General features: G+C 44.0%; 1 long non-coding RNA gene across 1 annotated transcript; it reads right to left on the bottom strand.

Moving 5' to 3' along the window:
- Positions 1-9,892: 9,892 nt before the first annotated feature.
- LOC148051389 (uncharacterized) lies at positions 9,893-14,321 on the bottom strand. The gene is made up of 3 exons (XR_015699828.1): positions 14,121-14,321; positions 13,228-13,360; positions 9,893-10,981 (listed from the first exon to the last, which is right to left on the bottom strand). It is a non-coding gene; the product is annotated as an uncharacterized LOC148051389 (long non-coding RNA).
- Positions 14,322-19,989: the final 5,668 nt, after the last annotated feature.

Genomic DNA, 19,989 nt, shown 5'->3' with positions numbered 1-19,989 from the left:
AACAGCTATATAAAAGACCTTCCGGAGGGCTTACATAAAGAGGAGAGAATAAAAAGAAGAGGCAAGCATGCTTCTTATGCTGATACATCTAATAGCCCGCAGTCCTTACACAAACCTGTGTTTAGTGCCCTTTCACTGCCACTGAATATGCATGAATCTCCCAAAAATGTTTATGCTAGGACAAGCACTTATTGCTGAATCCTTGGAACTAAACACCTACTAAATAAAATCCAATCAGTCTTTCAGAGAGATTTCAAGTTAATGGTAAGCATTTTCTGGGAACGTTTTCCAATAAAGCAAACTGTCATTAGAAAGAGACTTTTCAATCAAAATACTCACACACAAATTCTCCATGCCTTTATATATTTTCTAATGAAAAATGTCAGGTTTTGGAAACCAAAACTGTTCACTTTGCAGCTTTTATTAAAAACCAATGGAGAAAAACAATAAAGAAGACTTGTCCTTGTACAGAAAGGCCATTTGTTTACCAGAACTTCTATTTAAACAAAAATTGTAATTATTTCTAGCTTTTAATTCTAAGAACGTGTATAGACTTCATCTCAGTGTCCCATACGGATACTCAGCCTGTATTTCTGGCCCATGTAACACCAGCCCCTGCACTTGGAGGCTGTTCAGTATAAACACAAACCAAATCCATGTTTGTCTCAACCCAAACCCCTCTGACAAACTAAAATGTCAAGGCAGGACGGGGGTTGCCGAGTGGTCCAGTGGGGATCTGACACAGGGAGTTTGGTGGTGGCATTGTGTGGCCTGACACCCTACCATCCTCCCAAGCTCAGAACTACTCCCATGTGCATTTCTAAAAGCTGATTTTGCCTTTTTTCAAGCAGTTGCAGCTGCCATAGGGGAAAACATGTCTTTGCAGAGAACTGGAATAGTGTAAGGACCAGGAAGTGGGGCAGGAAGGAAAATCGGAAAGAGGATTATCCTGGACAGACACAATATTTGCCTAGAAAATACTGCCTAGATTAACTGAAAGTGCAGGTACTCTCACTTGATTTGACATACATACGAGGGAAAGGGATATTTAAAAACCCAAGTGTTGTTAGTAGTCCTTGCAGCTCCAGCTGGCAGATCTGGTGAAATTGGTGAAAAGTTAAAAAACAAAAAAAAAAGAAAATAAGAAAGAAGAAAAAAGCCCTCCTTAGTAATTGTTATTATATCTTTCTGTTGCGGTCAGATCAAGAAGTCAAACAAAGTGTTTCATACATCTGTTAAAATTCTGAGTGCTGCTTATTGAGGTTAAATTCTGCTGTTTTTTCAGAATTTAGACAAAACTATTCCAGCAGAGGATTAAAGATCTGTTCCTACTGAGGTCAATGGCAAAACTCCAATGGCAAAGCAGATGCCGGACCTGAATCAATACAGGAACCAAGCCTCATTTTCAGGTTATTAAAGGAGTTGTGAATTTTCCAGCATACAAATTTCCTGTAGGAACTTTTTCTTTCTGCATTTTTTTTAAAAATTCTGATCAATTCCTCCCCCCCTTGAAAATTCAGATGCATTTAGTGAAGCACTGTGCTGAAATGGAGCGTATTTATTGACAATGAAACGAGAACAGTACACTTCCAAGCAATTTAAAAATAACTCCCTTCGATTAGTTTCAATGCAAGGATGATGGCACAGAGGATTATTTTTCTGTTGTAGTAAATTATTTATGTGAAAGTTGTTTTCCTTTTAACAAGTAAATCTTCCTAGACACAATTGCATTAGGTCTCTTGAATTTCATAATGGGGTTATCAATGAATGCACACAGAGTTTCAAGGTAAGCCTCGAGTGCAGCTATGCTCACGCGGTGTAGAAAATCGACCGACATATTTCTGTGGGCACGAGCGCTCTTCCACATCCCTTCCCCAGTGGGGGAGAGAAAATCAGAGGCTGCTACTGCAGGGTTTTTTTTCTGTTTATCACTTGTCCTTTGTGGGAAATAATGTTGGATTAAGCAGTGGCAACATGTTACAGCTCTTGTAGTGAGAACGGCACACAAGCCTCAAGCAGAGCTCTCTTGCAAGCTGCACCATGCCGGGAGCCCTTTGCCAGGAGACTGTCCCCATAAAACTCTGCATCACCTCACAGCTGGAGACCCTGCCAGGACACGATGGGAGGGGACACAAGTACAAGGAGGGAGAGGAGTGGTCAAGCAGCAGGCAGAGCCCCATATCCTGAGTCCCACACCAACCCCCTACCTACAGGCATCCCGGTCCCTCCGGAGATGTCTGTCAGCCAGATATAAGTATGTATGTCCCTGTTTCAGCACTATTTTTTTTCCCGTGTGGCAGCAACTTTAATATTCTTCTTTTATTGCCACATGAAAAGTCTTGCCTTCCTTCTGCTGTTCCTGTCCTCTTGCTATGGACAAATTGATGATGCAGCGGTAACTGCCCTCCACTAGATTTTGGGTTCAGTCCTATGTAGGTTGTTATGTAGCAGAATATGAGACTGGAAGCTGCAGGATCCTCTGCAGCCCAATTTTTCAGATGATGCAAAGTCAGGCACAGTTTATTTTCTTATCTTCCCCTGACATCTTTACATGCATGTAGGTTCTCTATGCAGTGCCAGGGATTAACTGAAACCTATCCGGTTTATATGGCACTTACATAACTCTTGCTTTTTCCTACCTACAATAACATGGCATCACAAGCAAACAAATACTAGACACAGTAAGCAAGAGACTTGTCTAAAGCACTTTAATGGGCAGGTGGCCCATTAAAGGGTATGGGGAGAAGAGTGAAGCCCAGACTGGCTACAGGGAAGAATGGGGAGATGCGTTTTGACTGTATTTGCTTTAAGAATCAGCTATCAAGAAAAATCAGGCTTCTTGATAAGGGAGAGCACTTTCACAGACACATGACTGGTGTACAATGATGCTCCTCAGAGATGAGAACAGGAGAAAAAAGGCCAGGAAAACACTGGAGTCTGCTTTGAGGGGCAGTTTGCCCTCAAAGAGAGCCCAACAATACATGTAAGTAAGGACCATGAGCAAAGGGAAGGGGCTGGTGTTGGCAGTGCCAGGGGAGCCTCCCAGCACGGACCTCCAGCACCCAGGGCTGAGCGGTGCCCAGGTGGGAAACCACACGGCAGCCAGGACCTGCTCTGACTTTCAGATGAACTTTGTGAACACACTGGGTTTTTTCCCTCACTGTTTTCCAATGTGTCAGCCAAATATCTTGGTGCCTACTGTGGCAGAATAAACTCCTCATTGTCTTCCCTAATGTCGCCTACCTACCACTGGGGCCTCAAGGTGGCTGGAGAGACTCTGACTCTGCCATTCCTCAGGAAGCAGCCGGCCTCATTTGAGGCAGGGAGGTGGGAAAATCCTGGGAGGACCCTCAGTCTGTGTTCATGCTCATAGCCCCAGTAGTGCCAGGCCCCATTCAGTGGCGTGGCCCATGAAAATCCCTTTCCCCCAGAGCCGCCTGGCAAGGAGCAAGCGGAGGAAGATGCCAGGCGTGCAGCTGCAGGCATGGCCATGCAAGTAACCACCTCTGAGAGCATGACACCTTATGCACGAAATGCTGCCACTTTGGTAAATGCAGCTTAGCTGTTTTCCATTTGGAAAATACCTGAGCCCGTTTGCTGTACGGTAGCCTTGTATCCTGCCCTTGCTCTTACTGTGAACAACTGTATCTTCTGCCGACCAAGAAAAGCATAGCCCCACTGGTTTTCTATACCACCTCTTACAGCTTCCTAAAGTAGGAGGGGAGTGCTGTGTACCTAGTTTACAAGTATTGGAAGGACTACATCGATTAACTGAATAAGCAGGTATTTATTGCAGTTCTGCAGCGTCAATGAACTGAGAAGACAGCCTGAAGTAAGTGCTCTTGCCATTGGCAAAACGTTCTGTATTTTGTCTCCTAAGGTACTCAGTTCAGAAATGTCTATCAATTCTAGGAGAGAATATCTTTAACTTCAAAAAAGTTTTAATGATCACCCATAAATAAAGTAATAAGAATTAAGTCAGACATTGGACAATGTTTGTCTACAAATTATGCCCTCTCCGCGGGCTTGTGAGGAAGAGGAGCATTTAAGTGGCAGGCAGAGCACCTCTGGCTCACCTTCCCGCTCACATTGCCGTGCGGTGATGCTCAGGATGCCGCCCCAGCAGCGCAGGGAGCAGCACCTGGTCCCCGGGGCAGCCGTGTCGCAGCGCCGCCGACCTCTGACGCTGCCGCACCGAAAGCTGCGATTCTAAGTAAATTTCCAGATCTGAGCTTTTCTCAAGAACTGGGGTGTTTGGTGAACTCTCTAAACTGCCAACACAATATATATGTCTATCAAAAATATTGGCTTGATAAAAGTAGACGGTGACATACACTGCCCACAAGTGCTTCTCCTAATTCGCCCTTGAGAATTTAAACTTTCAGATAATCACTCTTGGGAGTGTAACTCTTCTGGAGGTAGCCACGGTTTGCATTTTTAACCTTTGAATTGAGTATTTTGAGATCTCTTTCCTTTTTCTGTTCAAACACAAGCCAGAAAATACATTCAGTTCATTTATTTAGACTAGTTTAATCTCATATGCAGCTATGTATATCTTCTCTTTTTTGATCTTCTGAAAGCACATCTTCATTCTCAACTTTGTTTTAAAGCTGATTACAAAAGAAAAAAAAATAAATTAAACAAACTGAAAAGAAAATAGAATTAAACAAAACAAATGGCAGAAAACAAATTAACATATTATATACATGGTTCTGTTGTGGGTTTATAATAAAAATGTTAATGCAATTAAACAAATTACTTTCTGTCATTCATAGTCATTCTTGTAAATGAGATGATGCGTTAGAGCAAGAGAGAAGTTCTGAAATTTGGCTTTTTAATTACTTAAGCACAAAGTTTAGGATCTTCAGAAGAACAAATGAGATCCTTGTAGTTTCTGGATTTTATGAGTCATGACTTAGAGAAATGTTCTGTTTTCTTTCCTGAAGAAAAACAGCAAATAATTATTAATATATCACGGAACACCAAGAATTAGTGTACAAATAGATGCTGGTCTTTCTATGCTTTTTTTTTCAGCAGCATCTGCCAAACTGTTTGCACTTTTGATGGAACTGATCTAAATTACAGATGGGCCAAAACTGCTCTTCAGGGTCAAATCTGGCCTGATTTTAAAAGGCTTCTTATTGATTGAAAGTGGATCTGAAATCAGGCAGAGCTAGACAAGGCCCAGCTATCAGCAGATCCCATTATGCCGAGCGGAGGGAGTTACACCCGCAGCTCTGCGTGGCCCCTGCAAGTTAAGCATATGCTTTAGTGCTTTGCAGGACTCGTGCCAGAGATCTCCATCCTTTACAAGATGGAGTTACCAAGCTGATGGACATACTCCAAAACAGGGCTCCGTAGCAGAAAAAGCAGCAGATGAAAAACCTTAACTGAAAGCTTCTTTTCTCCTGAATGGCCAAGAACAGAGGGGTCCTCTCAAAAGCACCCATGATTAAGATAAAGGGGATTACAGCACTGTCACTCAGAGCAGCCACATGCAGTGCATTCTTTCTAACCTAAGAGAAAAGAGATTTGAAATGCTGATAGACCTTACTAATGGATACAGGCTGCAAGTAGACTGTTGCAGAGAAAAAAAATGCCTTCTCTTTTAACAGCCGTGGCTGCTACACCTTACAAGCTAAGAATGTGTAAAGGTAGCCAATCATTCTGAGGAGAAAAAAAATGGATATAAACAAGCAAGCAACCACAAATTGTTTCAAAAATAGCAGCGCTGGACGCACAAGAGCTCGGGGGTGACAAAGAGGACACACGCAGACAATGCCAGCTCAGCCTTAGAAATCCTTGCAACAGATTCTGATTTACTCATCTCTCCTGCTTTCATTTTTTTCCTGTCTTGGGTGAAGGGTTTGTGTTTAATAACATCATTTGCATCAGTGTGTCCCAACTGACCAAGGTACTAGGGCTGGGAGAGATTAGCATGGTAATCTCATTCTGATGGATAAAATTAGCAAAGATATTCCCCTGAATGGAGAGCTGCCATTGGCGAGCTGCCGTGCTTAGAATCAATTACTAAATTACTTTGAGCTCTAAGTCGACAGTAACAGAAAAAAATTGGCATCGACCGAAGTGAAATAAGATAAAAAATATGCGATCATTAAATCTCTCGCTACTATTCACGAATGTGACTCACAAGAATTGCACAAAAAATAAGGCAGAATTTAATTTTTAACAGTGGTCCCTGTCATCATTTCAACCAGAGCTGCTCAGTGCATGGAAGCACAGCTCAACCTTGCTATCGGCTGCTCAGAGGAAGAGCTGGGCTGCTTGCAGCTCCCACCCTACGCTGAGCAGGGCATTTCATGGAGGCCGAAAGCCAGAAGACCAGCTTCTGTATGTGCAAGCAGAGCAGGACAGAGAAAGGCTTTGCAAGGCATAAAGACTCCCTTCATGCTGTAATTATCTGCTCTCTGTGAAAGCATATCGTATGTACTTAACACTTTGGAAGCATAGAGAAGGGTAAGTCCCTGCCCCAGAGAAGGCACAGTCTGGAGGCTTTTCTGTGCATGCACAGACAGTGTACAAAATGCATAATAGTGAGTAAAGCCCCATGTGCTCACCTTGCCAGCTCTAGCACGCAAAAAAAAAAAAAAAAATTGTCTTATTACTGCAAAAGGTATCTTGAGAGCAACATTATGCTGTTTATAGCATAGTCAAGGGTTTGCCCAGGGTTAAACATGGCCAAAATCTCTGATCTTCACAGTACACTGTACACAGACCCTCCCTACCCATTTGACATGCTGGGGAAGGCAGAAGTGCTCTGCAGTGATGGAGATGGTCAGAAGGACCAGCGTTTGCATTATTATGGCCGAGCTTTTGGAAGTGTCTACAGACTTCGGATCACTGTTTTTTGACTGCCCTTGTTGAGGGCAATGGCACACAGGTCTGGCTTTTAGAAAATGCCAGTTTGTTGAAGCTTCTCCAGTTGTACACATACATCTAGAGACCTCTCAGATCACTAGCTGTTTCTACAGACCTAGACTAAAGTTGCAGAAGCTGTAGATAAATACTCAGTCCAGCTTTTTTGGAACAGAGGAAATGTGAAAGAGAAAAACAAAATTAAAAAATTACCACGTTACCCAGAATCTAGGACATGGGACATCCTAGCTTCAAATATTACCCACTACCTTAGCTACAGTTAAGAAATAAACAGGCTTCAGAATGAAAAATGTCCAACTAACATATGATCAGTAGCATAGCAGGGATGTAGAAAAAAGAAACGTGAAAGAACCTTTTATCAGCTTTAAACACCGGGAATCACAGTAGCATAAGTAATTGATAATATTATTAGCACAGTATACATATCAGCTGTCGGGATATTATGAGGACTGAATCCAATCTCTGTTGAGGGAGTCAGGGTCAACATCATTAACTATAGATCCTGTCCTGGTTTACATATAGAGCCCTCAGGCCAAGTGTCTGCCAGATACATCTCTATAGATGTGCATAGCTATAGGACATACAGGGGGGCTAATCACACACATCAGTAACAGACAACAAGCTTTTGTTTATCTGAAGGTTTACTGGAATTAACTGATTAGTGTCAACTTGACACAATAACTTTTGTCTACAATGTAGTAGATCATTTTGATGGTTTTATTGATGGAGTGTTGTCTAATGTAAATTGTAAGGGTAGTTGAATGAAGTAGGAAACATTTTAGTTAAACAGAAATTGAAAAAGCCACTAGCAAACATATCCTTAAAATGTCACATTCTGCAGCCTTACAGATGCCATGATAATGATAACAATGATGGCAACAACAGTGAGGAGAATTTAAAATGGAAATAGACACCACCTATTAATAAATTTCTCTCTTACATAAATCCTCAGATGACATCCTGATGTTAAAACTAACATAAGATAAATTTGACATATCTCTTTCTGAAAATAAAATAAGTCTAGAAAAAGAAAAGAGAAAATGAAGTAAAATACATTTATTTACCTAAAACACATAGTGGCCGAATTTAGAATAAAAGCATGAAAAATATTTAAGGAAAAATGTCTGTTGGGGTAAATTAATTCTTTGCATAGAGTCATAACATTATTTTCTGGTTTTTGTTAGATACAATTACTTTCTTCCATAGTTAATACAGAACACACTATTTGCTTTCCTCTGCTGGGTGTCAAATAGCTTTTATGAACTAGTCTAGGCTTTCTGTTCTCATGGCTTCACAGCATGGCTAGGAGTTCCTGGTTTAAAACTACACATGATCATATTCATCTTCTAACATAAATAACAATAGACTTCTTTTCTGACTCAGCTATTAGATTATTTAGTGCAACTGTTGGACAATCTCCTTTGAAAGTAAGCTCAGGGAATACAGTGAGTATGTCGTGAATGCTTCAAATAACAGAAAGATGCTATATGGTCTGCTATATTTATACTCTGCTATAAATAACAGAAAACTAATTCACATTCTTTTAGAACTTCAAAACCACCTTTCCTTTCCTTTCCAGGCACAAACTCTTTTCCTCACAATAGCAAGTCAAAACAAGTAGGCTAAGACAAGGAGGATACTGTGTGTCACAAAATGAAGTAATTAAATTTAGGCAGTGTTATCAATGATGCCCAGTTCTAACTGTTGAAGCTGCAGTTAGTACCCCCAGTCTGTCCCTCTATCAAAAAGCTATTTATTCTTCATTACTGGCTATCCCTGGGTTATAGGGATTCGTTGTCATTGTAGTAACTTACAGGAGGAACAGTTAGTGCAATGATATTATGGAAACAGCCATTTCATAGCTCATGGAAAAACTAGTGTCAAGTCACAGCTTTCCAGCAGTTGTCAGCAGTGGTGAAATCTTGCCTATATTATCACCCTTGAAGATTAGTTACATTTGTTTGGCTTATAGCAGCGTCAAGAGTGAAATCATGTCACCAGAGAAAAGAACCCTGTTTTAGACATCCTGTCCATGCAATTCCTACAGAAATTTACACACAAGGTCTGCAAAACTGGTGACAACGCGTGCTGTCCTTTGGGGACACAGATTAGCCAGTTCAGATCCAAAATAGCCAGACCAACATGGTTCCACTTTGGCCACAGACACAAGTGTAGTCATGGCTTCTTCTTGGTCTGTCTCAAACTAATCCTGCCTCCTAAGTGGAGGAGGGCAGCCCATGTCTGAGAGCGCGCAACTTCCAGTACTAAGCTTTCAAAAGGTTTTATTTCACATGCCTTTAAATCTGAGGATGCACAAAGTCACAAGAGCTTATTACATGGAAGGCAATGAAAGTAAATGGATGCTTAGGTAGGTTGTGCCGTTCTTGAAGAAACACAAATGAAATTAAAACAATTCATTTTGTGTGCTTTCCTACCTAAGAGTACATTGATGCATCCAAGAAATCACAGCCCTTCTCCAGCAGCATCTGACTTAGCAGTTTTCTGAAGAACTCTGCTTCTCCCTTCAAAAACACACAGGTTTGTTAGACCCTAAGATTTGGGCAGAGCTGGGTGCTACTTCTCTATTTATTAGACACAGGCATATTCAAATCTATGTTTGTTTTAAACTGGCAATATACATTTTCAGCCCAGACTTCTGGCTACTTACTACAAAAAATAGCTGGAAATGTTTTGGCTTTGTTTTGTTTTTAAGGCTAGGAAAAAAGGTCTCAGTTTTGGAAAGCAAAATGTTTCATGTGGCTATCTCTTAAACAGCTAAACCAAGCCACTTGACTTGCATCCAAACAAAACAAATCATTTTTATCCTGCTTTAAAAAGTAGCTCCTGGGCAAAGGTACGTAACCTTTCTTAAATATTTTGGCTCATTTTAAACAGGATGTTAAAATATCTAGCTATTGATTTTCTGTGGCCCTTACATGTAGTTATCTGCATTATAAAAGTTCCATTGTTATAACATCAAGTCAGAAGCAGCTGATAAGATGTAAACACAATACAGTGCAATTTATTCTTATGGAGTATCTTTTATAGAAAACATAAAAGAACCTTTTACCTGTAGCTATACACTTTCAAACACGTTTCTCAATTGTGTATGGTAGCCCACAGTTAAGTAGAAGTATGAAAAGAAAGAAAAAAAAAATTGTGGTCTATAGAATGACCAGGTACATCAGAGACTACAGCAGCCAGGAGAATGGCAGAGAATGACAGCACTTTTCCCAATGGTGCCTCGAACAGGCGGGTTTGCACTAAATAACTCTTTCTGTGTGAGGCTCTGATTCCTCCCTGACAGCCTTCAAAGAACCGGGAGGAAGGAGATGTTTGGCTGTAACCTTACTTTCCTGTACCAGGCTGACATATTGCAAGCATAAGCAATAATCCAGAGAGATGCTGGAGATCTCTAGAAGATGCAGGTGATGCTCTGTCAATGTGGGAATATGCCTCAAACATGCAACTGAGACAGATATCACATGTATACCTAAAATGCATTTATCAAAGTGTAGCTATTTCTATAACGGAAAGGAGAAATCAGTTTAGAGTTCATGGCATGGAAGTATGGACATCCTCACTATGAACTTCAGCACAACATCCCAATATAGCAAATATCCCAGCTTCTTCAGCATCTACAGGAAGACGGGAGCATTTGGGTTTTAAGTTCTCATACGAGAGAGAATTTGTTTTCCCACAAATGCTTCCTCCTCAGACCAATTTTGAGTGCAGGGTGGCCTCATCAGGTATCATGATGTCTTCCATCAGTTTTCTACCCTTTAGCATCCTGGTTTTTGTTCCATCTTCTGTTGCCTCCTTGTTTCTTTCTTGCTGCACACATCTTTTCCAGGAGATGTCTGAGCACACAGCTCTCTCCTGCGTACATTTCTTCTGTCTTAACTTTTTCTCATTCTCTCCAGAATGACTTTTGCCATCTCTTTTTCCATTTCACCAACAGCGTAGTCCTTGACAGCTAAAAGATGCTTATTCTTACTGTTGATGACCTTCGCTCTGAACACCACCTAGGAGTCTTCCTCTTGTACTCTTCTCTTGCACCTTCTTCTGTCATCTCACTACAGCACTGAAAAAGATGAGATATGTCATAGTGGAAGATACTTCCATTTTGTTGCTGGGCTCGCCGTGTAGAAGCAATATAAGCTATCTTTGTGCCCAGTATAAACATCCCTACTGCACAAGTTCAGCACACTGAATAATATGAAATACATAGGTATAACCTTTTGAATATGAAGCGGTTATCTTCGTAGCAAAATCTTCTGTAATCATTAACACCAAAGGATAAATCTGAGTCAAAATACTTTATAACACATTGCCCCACAATTCTGTATTCAGTAGCAATCTTAAATTAGAATAACAAATAAGAAGGAAAGCATCAAAATTTCAAATAATTAGGAGTTTAAAAGAATACTTTGTCATTATGATTAAATGATTTTTTGGGTTGGCGTAAATAGAGGAGTAATCCTGAGAGATAAGTTTTGTATCCCCATGTAATATAAAGGCTGCGTACTATATAAAATGAGTAGGAACAAAAAATTTTGCTTATCCCAGGATTATAATTGCTTTATCTTGCCAAATTTTCTCATTGGGTCAAATACAAAGACCTTCATTCAGTAGTTACCAGGGCTTTCTTCAAGCAAATTCCTCTCAGCCTCATAATTTTCTCTACAATTTTCACAGTCTTACAGGCAAATCACAGCTGCCCAATGGCACAATTCATCGGTCATGATATACTATCAGATATACATTATATATATGTGTAGGTATGGGGGATGTGTGTGCATATGATATAATGATGTGCAAAACACAGAATATATATTATTTAAAGTATAAGATGAAAATGCTATTTCAATCACTGCTAATTTGCATTTCATATTCCCAAAACATCATAATACTATTATAAGGTATTGATCCAAGCATGACCATTTGATTTCACATCAATGCTAATATGACTTTTCTGTGATCTGTTGACATGTGGGATTTTGAGTGAAATACATACATACCAATACCCAGCTATTTTCACTAGTAAAACTGGGTTCAGCTGTTCTGTATGAAGAGGTATTGGTAAAAATGTAGATAACTGTCCCAAAACTTGAATTTAGATTTTATTAGTAGACTTAGATTTTTTTTTTTTTTATTCTTACTGCTTTCCCAAATCTCTTTCCTTTATCTCTTCGATACGATGGTGTCTTTCTGATACTGTTCGCTGTCTGGAGCCATATTCAGTATCCTAAGCACAAAGCACTGGTAGCAAAAGTGGTTATGTCATTTAGGAGCAAGAGGCCCTCAAAATCTCATTCCCATCCTCAACGTGGTTGCTCAGGACCTGACATAAAGACTGCTGGAATAACAGCCTTCTACTGAGCCTCTCTGAATGATGTAAATAACGTAGTTTATTATGAAACAGTTCTTGCTTTGATGATTTTTGCATACAAATGTCAAAATCATATGGGTTCCACACCTCCATTTCTTCTTTCCCACTAGATAGGCATACAGGATGATACTCAAAAAACCTTTAATCTTCACAACACTGCTGATGTACTTCTTCCTACTAAATTCCTGTTTTCAACATTATCCAAGTTTCAGCATAAACCGTTATATTGATTTTTCCTGGTGGCTACTAACTTGAAATCTACCCAGTGGTCAGGGATAATTACCCACCTTTGCTGCAGATATCCAGATGGAGATCCTCCTCCCCATCTGTACACACACATGTACCCACAGAGCCAACACAGTTTCTGCTAAAGACAACAGCAACATCTCCATTGATTTCCTTGGAGCAAACCTGGATCTTACTGGCGTGGAAAGCCTGAAGGGGAGAATGCAGCATGTCTGGGAAGAGTGCTACATGCTGATGATACTCAGTCGCTTCAGCGTCACTGAAATCAGCATGTAGAATGCAATTGCTTTTGTCTCACCTGACCATCTATGGGGCCTGAGCAAAAACAAACCAAAAGTGGATTCACCACAGATTCATCCCAAAATAAGGTGTCCCACGTTCCTCACAGAAGCCAAGGGACCCAAGGAACAGACAGAGATTTTCACTAGCCTCAGGTGAGATGTGCTTCTTTCTCATCATCTGCCAAGACCTGAAAATGGTTCACAGCATCAAAATCCAGCTAGAGCCATCACTGCTTCTAGATCATGGGGTTACTGCTGGAGGATCTTCTGCCTCTCGTTCTGTATGACAGAGCTGTGACCCTTCTTTCCCAAATGAAGTTTAATTCATGTTGAAGACTACTAAGAAGCTGAAGTAAGGGTGGAGGAATGCAGTCCCTGAGTGGAACAGGTCAATATTGTCACAACATTCACCTTCAATTCCAGGCACCATTTTCCTGTACGTTTTCGGATGGAGTCCACATTATAGGAAAACAAAACCTCAAGAACTTCAGGTTCATTTGGCTTCGTAACTTCCTTCCAGCAGCAGTGGCCTCCTAAACAAAACCTGTAATATTGGAAGTAATAAAAGCAAGAGTAACTGCGATGAGTTTATATTACATAGAAACTACATCTCCCCTCCCAATGACCAGCCACAACACAATTACAAGGTAAAAACTTCATTGGACTCCAGAGTCTACTCAGCAGGGGACAAACTCTAATGGCTGATCCAAAGTAATTTCAATTACATTGCGAGTTTGTTAGAGCCCTATCATCTCCTGTTTGGTTCTCTGGATGGACTGTCTATAAACACGGTGCGTATTAGTGTATGTCCTACCATCTACTTACTTTCACACATCACTTTCTTTGCTTTTGAAGAGATCAGCATATTTCAGTATACAATTACAGAATCCAAAAACTCAATTAATGTGCTATTTACATGAGTATTAACTAGAACAATGCCTATAAATGCATTAGAAAAAAAATCTTCTTACAGATTGCAAATAAACTTTTAAGAACTGACCCAGTGCCAATCCTTTCAGCGCCTGTCTAGATATAGGCAATTATTTTACTTAATGGCACAGCACAAGGTCCCAGAGTACACACATAAACCCACATTTTCCAAGAGCAATTCAGGCAGGGATTACATAAAAGGTTTTAGTAAAAACTGCAGTCTTGTTCTCATCTGAAGCTATTACCCATTCATATTCTCTATTAATGTAAACAGATAATTTACCCTTAATTTAAGGCCCCTTCACATCAAGCATAATCAGCTTAAGGAAGATATGTGGTCAGCATAAAAAAAGATGTACATCTTTACATCTTACATCTGCTTTTTATACAAGTTCAGCTCTGCCTCCTGTTGCCTCCAACAAATGGAAATTTGTACTGCCTTCCCTCTTCAGCCAACGCTTGCCAGGTATTTTCACTCCCTTTTCTGAAATCCTAATAGCAGGAGTCTGGGCTTGACCATTGACATCTCAATGACCCACCAACACCCTTCTTGCACTCCCTTGGCAAAAGATGGATCTTTTATAACTTGAGTTTCGATGAAGGAGCTTGTGAACTCATTTTGACTGCAATAAAATGAAAAGACCCTTGATTAGCAGGAAGGTGTTGTACTTTCCAGGTTAGCACTTGGGGGTGACTGGTAGTAATTTGATTGATTGATTGATTGATTGATTGATTGATTTGAATAATTTTTACTGGGAGGCTAAAAATGAACAGCTGCCAGTTATTATGTCACTTTTGCATGGGGGCCTGGGACCATCCATCAGGAATCATTTGCAAACTGGAGTGCTACTTAAAAAAAAGCAGAGCAAATGCAGCCAAGCTTTGATAAGCTACCTTATAGAAATAATATAGCTGACACAATCAAAACAAGCAGAGGAGCCACAGAGCAATGTAACGAGGGCTGGATCCACAGTGATGACACCCCAGCCAAGGGCAGTGATCTAGCTGTGGCCCCAGCAACAACAGCTGATACGTACCCAGGGATTGTCAGCAGGAACAGAGCTCTGACTTTAAACCTGACCTAACTCTCCATATTGGAATCACGAAGGAAAAGGTCCCAGCCCGTTTGACTGTTATCTTGCTTGTCATTTAAGACTGGCTAATTATCATCAGTCTCTAAGGCAGACAGCATTGCTCTGACCTGTTGCTCCTGTGAGCAGAGCAGGGCACATTACAGTTTTATGTGGGAGCTGCTGTGTACCTCAGCAGAGCCAACACGGAGACCTTTGATTAAACAGCTTAACACTATTTCCTCCTGCTAGCCCATTCCCTTGTGCGGGAGCTGGAAGTACCTTGCCTGAAGGCACAGTGCACCCTTACAGGCAGGAATTCAGGCCTGCCAAACCCTGCCTCCCTGTCACTGGCTACTTATTCTGAGAAAAGAGGCCTTTTTAACTTCCCTGTGACCTCTTGACTTAGACATCGTTATCCTTCACTGTGGGAAGAACATACCTTTCCATCTTTCTTACTGCCTCATTCAACCTCATTGGATTCATTGACACAAACAGGCATAGAAACATAAAATTGCCATAATTAGGTCAGGCCATAGGTCTGATAGTGGCCAGTGATGATTGCTTAGAGAAAGAACAGAAGAAGCAGGGCACATACAGAAGGACCCTTTCCTTGGCAAATGTCGTCTGCTACCAGCAGTTTCAAGGCCGTCAGAGAGCTGGAGTTTGTATCCAGACCACCACCTTATGATGCAAATACCAAAATACCAGCAAATACCAAAACCTTGAGTTTTTTGAACTCGTAAGCATGCTTTCCATTAAACAACACAAATATGCATCTGCACTTGTATATGACAGAGAACCTTACATGTGAGTCATCAATGTGTTTCACTGTGCTTCTGTACTTGCAAGGAGATAGAAGGACTGGCACTTTTTGGCTATAATAATCACATAAAGTACATTTTTTTCTCTCAGTCAGCAGGATTTCCTTAGTTCTCTTTTAAGCTATTTTCACTGTGCTCTCTCTCCCCCGATCCTACTGTGCGCATTTTATGAGGGGCCCCTCAATTTCTGTGATCCAATCTTCTCATTCCTCAGCCCCATTACCGACAAAGGCGTCACACTCACACTCCATACCTTTCTAACTAGGTTAAGGATCAGCTTGCACAGGCAAGCTGCAGTCCCGCAGGCTATTCAACACCAAGGGCCTAATCTACACTCTGCTGAAATCATAGTCTTTAAAAGGTTCAGTAGGTTTTGACCAACTTCATTGAGCTTAGAGGCAAGGCCCTATAAGAGGCATTACTAAATCTGCCCCAGTGCACAGCACGTTACACTCTGTAACTTGCTATTTTTGCAATACAGCACATTTTTCTACAATTTAAAATATCATGCAGTCCTACTGTTTCTCCTGTGTGCTCTTCTGCAGAGAGCATCAAGTATCCCTAGATGGAAAAGTGCTAGGGCTTAAAAAAAAGGCATGATATTCAATATCAGTATTTCTATAACTGGGGAAAGCATTGCTTAGAAAACAGAAGGTAAACACTGTGTAATTTGTAATGTGTGGGGTGTTTTTTTCCTTGATAAGCAGTATAGGTTGATGCAGGTAAAGACTCTCCTGGGTGCAGCTGAATGGACAAGCACAGTTTTGCTGGGTGTTTTTGCTTTACCAAACATGCACAAACTTAAGCCTGTGGGCTTGTGGGGTTGTTTGTTGATTTATTTTTCTTTTTTAATGGGACCAAAGTAGGACAGTTCATAAGGCAAGTAACAGCCAGGCCTTCTAGCTTTTGGTTTTACGAACCTCCCTATATTTATTCTATCAAGGAACAAAGAAAAGAAGCGTCCAGATCTGAGCCTCTTTAGCTAGCCGATGCCAGGAGCATGGTTAGGAGCTGTGGGAAGGCATCTCTGCCGGTGTCGGAGTCGCAGCGGTGCCCTGCTGCCCGCTGTCCTTTGCTCATAATGACAGAGAGCTTTGACCCGGCCACATCTCTGCTTCTGGAGGGAAAAGCAAAGCCTTCTCTTAGGGCTATTTCAGCTCCCAGGACCCTTGTGCTGCCCCGGCTGTCCTAGCAGCTGCCCAACGAGCATTTCTGCCTTTCACATCCTCTTCCCCTGCTTACACAGTCTACAGCTAGTATTTTCCTTTTTTTTTTTTTTTTTTTTTTTTTAATCGCAGAAAGGCCTCCCCGCCTAATCTAATTCCCGCTCCTTTGTCACAAGCAGATGTCACTTTTACATCTGTGCGTCTGCTCAAGCTTCCCGTCTCCTCCAGCCCAGCAGATGTTGCCGCCGCCGCCGCCGAGGCCGCAGCGGCCGGGGAGGGGGGCGAAGGAAAGCAAAGCGCAGATCCCTCTGCTGGCGGCCGCCCGAACGCCACGGGGAAAGGCACAGAGGAAAACAGGGATAGAAGATGATGATGATGATGATCATTATTATTATTATTATTATTATTATTATTATTATTATTATTATTATTATTATTATTATTATTATTATTATTATTATTATTATTATTATTGCAAATCCCCCCATCCCAGCTGATTACGCAGCAGCAGACCAGCCAAGCGCGCGTCCGGCCGCCTGACACTCCGAGCTAGCGCGGAGGGGCGCGGAGGGGCGCGGAGAGGCGCGGAGAGGGCGGGAGGCCGCCGCGCTGAGCGCAGGGCCCTGTCGGCCGGGGGACCGCGGAGCGGGCAGCGACGAGGCCCCCGGGTTTCCGCGCAGGGCCGCGGATCCCAGCCTGCGCAGCCACTGCGAGCGGGGCAGCAGAAACAACAAAAAAAAGGGGATTCCCCCCCCCCCCCCCCCCCGCAGTGGCAGGTAGCTGCGGGGTGCGGCAGGAGCAGGGAGGTGTCCCCGCACAGCCCGGCTTTGGCCGGGGGACAGCCAACGCGTCTCACCGGCCCCTCTGCTCCTGCCACCCGCCCTGGCCTCCCACCGCGGCGGCTGCGGGGGCTGCGGGGTCCGGTCCCCGCGGCCGCGCTGGGCTGCGCACCCCGTCCTGCTCGGGCCCCGCACCGCCAGGCACCGGCCGCGGCGCGGCGGGATGCGCTGGCGGCCCCCGCCGCAGAAAGCAATGCAAAAGAAACCCTCGCCGGTATTTGATATTTTATTCAGGCGGGCGGGAGCGCCTGTAGCCCGCGGAACGGCGGCGCGGTCGGAGCGGGGCCGGAGGGGCCCGGGAGGCGCTTTCCCAGGGCCGGCGGCGGCCGCACAAAGGCGCGCTGTTCCCTGTTTTGTTTCGCTGCCTCCGAGCATTCCTCCGGCGGCCCGGGGGGGCGCGGACCGGGCCCCTCTCGATGGCGAAGGAGAGGAAAGAAAAGTGGCTTTTACACGCCCGGCGTGGTTTTCTCCGGCCCCCGGCCCCGCAGCGCCGCCCGCCGCCGCGCATCCCGCGCATCCTCCGCACCCCGCGCTGCCCGGCTGGGCCGGAGTTTGCGACCGAGACAAAAGGGCTCTTCTGGAAGGGAAAAGAAAAAAGAAGAAAAAAAAAAAGAGGGGGGTGAAGCAACCGGGAGGCTCTAATTCTATTTGTGTCGCCTGGAAATCAGAAGGGGTTTTTCCACACTTCGCCTTGATTTGATTATTCCTTGGAGATGGTTTCTCTGCCCCCAGCCAGACGCGTGGGGGAAGGCCGCTGAGGCAGTTGGCCTATAGTGGGAATAATCAAATTACCCATTTGCTACAACTTTTTCGGCAGAGCCGCTCGCGTGTAGAAAGAACAACTGGAGCCCAACGCCCGCGGAGGGGGAGCCGGGGAGCGGGCGAGACCCCAGCGGGGCGGGGGGGCCCAAAAGCACCCCCCCCGCCGCGGGCAGCGGGGAGCCGGGCACGCCGGGGACAGCGGGGCACCCGGGGCGGGAGGCGGGGGGGGCCCGGGGGCAGGTGCCGGGGGTGGGCACCGGCGCCGGGGGCCGACGGCGAGCGGCCCCGCAGCCCCGACGGCGGCCCCGCTTCCCCGGCTGCGGGCGCGGGAGGCAGCGCGGTGCCGCTGCGGGGAAAGAAACGCGGCACAAAAGGTGCCCCCCGGAGGAAAGGCACTCGGAAATTTTTGGGTTTTAAATGCCCTGTGTTGTTTGAGAGGGGGCGAGGCACCTCCCTGCCCCAAACGCGTATTCATATTCATGAGAGCGCGGGTAAATAAAGACAAATCCCCGCTGTAGTAACACTTAGATTCACATCATTCTTTGGTGCCCTTTAGATTTGGGGGACGGAAGACAGATGTTTGCGGCGCTTTTCTCCTCTTGTCTGGTGTCCATAAAGGGAGAACCATTTAGAACTCGCAATTTGTTTCCACCCTCGCACTAAAACCATGTTCACATTTATTTTCATTTCGCCGGTGCACAAAAAGTGTCCACGGGCCACCAAAGGCCGTTCTTTATCAAATACACATTGTACAACATGCGACCGCAATAAAACTATCAGACCTCGCCGTAAAACTATCACCCGGATCCTCAGCGGCTCAAGAATCTTCTGCTTGGTTTTATTACCCACCGGTAACTCATAGTGACATGCCCCCCAAAATACCCCCCCAGCCAGGGTGTCATTAAGTCCCGCTTCAGAACGCTTTTAATGGGTAATAAACCGGCGCCAAGCGCGGGAGGCTGCGGGTTCCCCCTGCTCAACCACTAGCGTCCAATTAAACTACTTAGCTGGGCAAATACTGCGCCAGCTTAAATGCTCTTATAAAGACTTTATGAGTTTGTTACTTTAATTGCCGACTTGTTACAGAGCACATAAAGGGGGTAATGAATGTAATAAAACTAATTATCTACACATTTAAATCATATAAAATATCCACTGTTTGTTTATACAACAGTGCGATTCCGCTCCGCATTTCCTACGCTGCCCACCGAGGGGAGAGATTTAATGAAATACGACTAACGAAATGAAAATCACATCATCGGCGAGCCAACCCCGCGACGAGCCCTGGCGCCCCCCTGCCCCTCTCCGCGGGCGGCGGCGGCAGCGCGCTGCCTGCGCGGGTGCGGAGCCGCCGGCGGCGAGAGGGGGTCGCCGCTCCCGGGGCCGGCGGAGCCAAACGCGGGACCCCCACGCCACCCTCATTCGCCAGCTCCAGAAATTTTGCGTGTGGCACGGCGTGGCGCCCCGCCCCGTTTCGGCCGCATATTTTAAGTGCGGTTTGGGTTCGTATCTCCCCCCCCACCTTCTCTCCCTCCCGCAGGAAGAAAAAGGTAGGTGCAACACTGAATGTGCTTCGAGCACA

Source organism: Nipponia nippon, unplaced genomic scaffold (genome assembly GCF_047370975.1).
Source record: "Nipponia nippon isolate SJK-2023a ecotype South Korea unplaced genomic scaffold, ASM4737097v1 scaffold_6, whole genome shotgun sequence".
In the NCBI taxonomy this organism is placed as follows: domain Eukaryota; kingdom Metazoa; phylum Chordata; class Aves; order Pelecaniformes; family Threskiornithidae; genus Nipponia; species Nipponia nippon.
The sequence above is the reverse complement of the archived record's forward strand: the minus strand, read 5'-3'. Positions and strand labels throughout refer to the sequence as shown.